The following is a 6,331-nucleotide window of genomic DNA, read 5'->3' as shown; positions in this document are numbered from 1 at the left end:
CAGTAATAATCAGGAAATAAATAGTTATACTGGCCAGAAATAATATGCACAGTGAAAAATGTTGTTTTATTAAAATGCATATATGTAGATTATCTAAATCATTGTCTATTAACTAATAAGTAAATTTAAACAAAAATAACTGAAAAATACTTGTTTTTTTTTTTAAAGATTTTTTATTTATTTATTTGACAGACAGAGATAACAAGTAGGCAGAGAGGCAGACAGAGAGAGGGAGGGGGAAGCAGGCTCCCCGCTGAGCAGAGAGCCCAGATGCGAGGCTCGATCCCAGGATCCTGGGATCATGACCTGAGCCGAAGGCAGAGGGTTTAACCCACTGAGCCACCCAGGCGCCCCTGAAAAATACTTGTTTTTACCAAATAAAAATATTAGTGTGTAGTTTTGTCCTAAAAAAAAAAAAAAAAAAAAAGAGGAAGGACACTATATCATACTCAAAGGGTCTGTCCAACAAGAAGATCTAACAATTTTAAATATCTATGCCCCTAACAGGGGAACAGCCAACTATATAAACCAATTAATAACAAAATCAAAGAAACACATCGACAAGAATACAATAATAGTAAGGGACTTAAACACTCCCCTCACTGAAATGGATAGATCATCCAAGAAAAAGATCAACAAGGAAATAAAGGCCTTAAATGGCACACTGGACCAGATGGACATCACAGAAATATTCAGAACATTCCATCCCAAAGCAACAGAATACACATTCTTCTCTAGTGCACCTGGAACATTCTCCAGAGTGGATCACATCCTGGGTCACAAATCAGGTCTCAGCCGGTATCAACAGATTGGGCTCATTCCCTGCCTATTTTCAGACCTCAATGCTCTCAAGCTAGAACTCAATCAAAAGAGGAAAGTTGGAAAGAACTCAAATACATGGAGGCTAAAGAGCATCCTTCTAAAGAATGAATGGGTCAACCAGGAGATTAAAGAAGAATTGAAAAAATTCATGGAAACAGATGACAATGAAAACACAACGGTTCAAAATCTGTGGGACACAGCAAAGGCAATCCTGAGAGGAAAATATATAGCGGTACAAGCCTTTCTCAAGAAACAAGAAAGGTCTCAAATATGCAACCTAACCCTACACCTAAAGGAGCTGGAGAAAGAACAACAAAGAAAGCCTAAAACCAGCAGGAGAAAAGAAATAATAAAGATCAGAGTAGAAATCAGTGAAATAGAAACCCAAAAAAAACAAAAAACAAAACCACAACAGAACAAATCAATGAAACTAGGAGCTGGTTCTTTAAAAGAATTAATAAGATTGATAAGCCCCTGGCCAGATTTATCAAAAAGAAAAGAGAAAGGACCCAAATAAATAAAATCATGAACGAAAGAGGAGAGATCACAACCAACACCAAGGAAATACAAACAATTATAAGAACATATTCTGAGCAACTATACGCCAGCAAATCTGACAATCTGGAAGAAATGAATGCATTCCTAGAGACATATAAACTACCACAACTGAACCAGGAAGAAATAGAAAACCTGAACAGACCCAAAACCAGTAAGGACATTGAAGCAGCCATCAAAAATCTCCCAACAATCAAGAGCCCAGGGCCAGACAGCTTCCCAGGGGAATTCTACCAAACGTTTAATGAAGAATTAATTCCTATTCTCCTGAAACTGTTCCAAAAAAAAGAAATGGAAGGAAAACTTCCAAACTCATTTTATGAGGCCAGCATTACCTCGATCCCAAAACCAGACAAGGATCCCGTCAAAAAAGAGAATTATAGACCAATATCCTTGATGAACACAGATGCAGAAATTCTCACCAAAATACTGGCCAATAGGATCCAACAGTACATTAAAAGGATTATTCACCACGACCAAGTGGGATTTATCCCAGGGCTGCAAGGTTGGGTCAACATCCGCAAATCAATCAATGTGATACATTTTCTTTAATAAAAGAAAGAACAAGAACCATAGATGCTGAAAAATCATTTTTCATAGTACAGCATCCTTTCCTGATCAAAACTCTTCAAAGTGTAGGGATAGAGGGTACATACCTCAATATCATCAAAGCCATCTATGAAAAATTCACTGCAAGTATCATTCTCAATGGAGAAAAACTGAGAGCTTTTCCGCTAAGGTCAGGAACACAGCAGGGATGTCCATTATCACCACTGCTATTCAACATAGTACTAGAAGTCCTAGCCTCAGCAATCAGACAACAAAAAGAAATTAAAGGCATCCAAATTGGCAAAGGAGAAGTCAAACTATCACTCTTTGCAGATGATATGACACTATATGTGGAAAACCCAAAAGACTCCACTCCAAATCTGCTAGAACTTGTACAGGAATTCAGTGAAGTGTCAGGATAGAAAATCAACGCACAGAAATCAGTTGCATTTCCTTACACCAACAACAAGACAGAAGAAAGAGAAAGTAAGGAGTCAATCCCATTTACAAATGCACCCAAAACCATAAGATACCTAGGAATAAACCTAACCAAAGAGGCAAAGAATCTATACTCAGAAAACTATAAAGTACTCATGAAAGAAATTGAGGAAGACACAAAGAAATGGGAAAATGTTCCATGCTCCTGGATTGGAAGAACAAATATTGTGAAAAAGTCTATGCTACCTAGAGCAATCTACACATTTAATGCAATCCCTATCAAAATAGCAACCATATTTTTCAAAGAAATGGAACAAATAATCCTAAAATGTATATGGAACTAGAAAAGACCTCGAATAGCCAGAGGAATATTGAAAGCCAAAGTTGGTGGCATCACGATTCCAGACTTCAAGCTCTATTACAAAGCCGTCATCATCAAGACGGTAGGGTACTGGCACAAAAACAGACACATAGATCAATGGAACAGAAGAGAGAGCCCAGAAATAGACTCTCAACTCTATGGTCAAACTAATCTTCAACAAAGCAGGAAAGAATGTCTGATGGGGAAAAGACAGTCTCTTCAACAAATGGTGTTGGGAAAATTGGACAGCCACACGCAGAAAAATGAAACTGGGCCATTTCCTTACACCACACACAAAAATAGACTCAAAATGGATGAAGGACCTCAATGCGAGACAGGAATCCATCAAAATCCTTGAGGAGAACGCAGGCAGCAACCTCTTTGACCTCGGCTGCAGCAAAACTTCGTCCTAGGAACATCGCAAAAAGGCAAGGGAAGCAAGAGCAAAAATGAACTATTGGGACTTCATCAAGATCAAAAGCTTTTGCACAGCAAAGGAAACAGTTAACAAAACCAAAAGGCAACTGACAGAATGGGAGAAGATATTTGCAAACGACATATCAGATAAAGGGCTCGTATCCAAAATCTATAAAGAACTTATCAAACTCAACACCCAAAGAACAAATAATCCAATCAAGAAATGGGCAGAGGACATGAACAGACATTTCTGCAAAGAAGACATCCAGATGGCCAACAGACACATGAAAAAGTGCTCCACATCACTTGGCATCAGGGAAATACAAATCAAAACCACAGTGAGATACCACCTCACACCAGTCAGAATGCCTAAAATTAACAAATCAGGAAATGACAGATGCTGGCGAGGATGCGGAGAAAGGGGAAGAACCCTCCTACACTGTTGGTGGCAATGCAAGCTGGTGCAGCCACTCTGGAAAACAGCACGGAGGTTCCTCAAAAAGTTGAAAATAGAGCTACCCTACGAGCCAGCAATCACACGACTGGGTGTTTACCCTAAAGATACAAATGTAGTGATCCGAAGGGGCATGTGCACCCGAATGTTTATAGCAGCAATGTCCACAATAGCCAAACTATGGAAAGAACCTTGATGTCCATCAACAGATGAATGGATAAAGAAGATGTGGTGTATATATACAACGGAATACTATGCAGCCATCAAAAGAAATGAAATCTTGCCACTTGCGACGATGTGGATGGAACTAGAGGGTATTATGCTTAGCGAAATAAGTCAATTGGAGAAAGACAACAATCATATGATCTCCCTGATATGAGGAAGTAGAGATACAACGTGGGGGGTGGGGAGGTAGGAAATGAATAAATGAAAGAAGATGGGATCGGGAGGGAGACAAACCATAAGAGACGCTTAATCTCACAAAACAAACTGAGGGTTGCCGGGGGGAGGGGGGTAGGGAGAGGGTGTTGGAGTTATGGACATTGGGGAAGGTGTGTGCTATGGTGTGTAGTGCTGTGAAGTGTGTAAATCTGGCGATTCACAGACCTGTACCCCTGGGGCTAATAATGCATTATATATTAACAATATAAATAAATAAATAAATAAATAAATAAATAGATAGATAGATAATTTAAAAAAAAAACAGGAAAGAAAGAAAGAAAGAAAGAAAGTGACCCCTTTCTCTGATTTATTTGACCCTGATTGGTTTGGTCTTGAGGACCATGATGACTCCAAAGTGTACTCCAGACATAGGCAAAAATTCTACCTATAGTAATCATAGTAGTCCCCCTGGTGCACTCTGTTCACGCAAAAGCTTTAAATGCATGCTTGCATCCACTAACCACCAAGGGGATAAGCTCCCTAATATTATAATGTGGGAGAAGTTACAAAGAGAATAACCAGTTTAAAGAATGTGAACCTGGCATCGTGGCCTATGATTACCACACAGAGATCCAGCAAAAACTGTGAGAATTCTAGAACAGTAGCTGGGAGTAGCGCTAATGCCTTAAATTTTGGTTCATGTCTCTCAATTAGGCTGAGAGTCTGGTTTAAATGGGGTAACTGTTAACGATAAGACAAGAACACCAAAAGGGAGTTGCTTATGCTACGCCCCACATCATCAAAATGAGACTTAATTTACTTACAGTTTTGGTGACTTACTTACATTTTAGTCTCCCAGACATGGATTCTGAAAACAGTCTGTTAAGGAACAAAATTCAAATTTTGGATATCTTACCGGCTTTATTCAGTGAATCATTAATCAGGCAGCGCCCAGTCTAGCAGAGAGAAAGAAGCTTCAGAGAGTTATACAAGAAAATACATTTTATAGACGGAAAGGAGCAAAAACAAGGATGTTACACTAGACAAAAAGGTAGGTTGGTTATTGCAAGGCTACTTTTTCTATAGGGGATGGTAGGGGTTTTTAGCAGGCACATTACCTAATTAATGCTGATCAGGAAAATCCTGATCGACTGGTTTAAGATTTCATTTCTGGGAAAGCCGAAACTGTAACTAAGTTCCAGTGTGGTAACATGAGGTGGAAGAAGAAAGGGGGCCAGGGAAGGGTTGACCGCTCTGACACCATCTTGCAACAGCCCCTGTTCGGTGGAGTCCTTAGAAGAGCAGATGTTTCTTGGCATCATGATAAGGATCTTGAGGTGTGCACACCTGAAAAGTTCCCCCTCTCACAATACTGAGCAAAAAGGTCAACCAATCACCAAGCTACCCATACCAACTGATTTTTTTTTTTTCCTCCAGTATGGTTTTAAGCTTTAAAAATACCACCTCCCCTGGTCCTCTTCAGTTGGGCACACCAATTGAGTTGGGTTGCCCTTCCTGGTTTGCAAACCTAAATAAAGACTTGTCTCCTTTTTCCTTCCTCATAGGCTCACTCCTAACGTTGTGTTTGCATGTGCGTGTGCGTGTGCGTGTGCATGTGCGTGTGCTTGTGTGTGTGTGTGTGTGTGTGTTCCTAGCATAAGAAACTCCATTTTGGGCCTTTGATTGACTTTAACAAGTCAATCAAGATCTTCCTGATTATCATGAGTTAGGTAATCTACCTGATAAAACCCTGGCATCCCCTAGAAGTGAGACACCTAGGAGACGGACTTAGCATAAGTCACGCCATTTTTGTAAAAAAGCGGCCATTTCCTAACACAGTCATGTTATTGCACCCGTGTTATCGCAACCTTGACAGAAAAAGACGCAAAATATTCCTGATACAACAGTCCCAGGAAATGTACCCTACCCTAGATATCTGCTTAACGCAGCTTTTTTGCTTCTATGCTGTGCTTGGCAATTCTTAGAAACTGGCGACAGGATGTGGTTTATGCCTTTATAAGCCTACCCCTGAGCTCATTCGGGGCTGTGAGATTTTGGAGTACAGGAGCCCCCTCGCAGCCGCGGGCTTTTTAATAAACACTCCTCAATTTGGCCTGCTGAATATGGTGTCCATCTGTATAACTCGCTGCTCGGAATATAACATAAGGAAAGTCACATTGCAATAACCAGTCTACTATACAAGTCTAGCCTTGTATAGTGCTTCTAGCTCCTTTCTTTCTGTCTGCTAGACTGGATGCTGCCCAATTGGTGAACTCCTGAATAAAAGCCAAAAGATCTTTAAAATGTACTCAGTTGAACTTTGTTCAGAAGAAAACCCCTGGAAGCCATGGGAA

Source organism: Martes martes, assembly GCF_963455335.1.
Source record: "Martes martes genome assembly, chromosome: 1".
NCBI classification, from domain to species: Eukaryota; Metazoa; Chordata; class Mammalia; order Carnivora; family Mustelidae; genus Martes; species Martes martes.
This window is presented reverse-complemented; position numbering follows the sequence as displayed.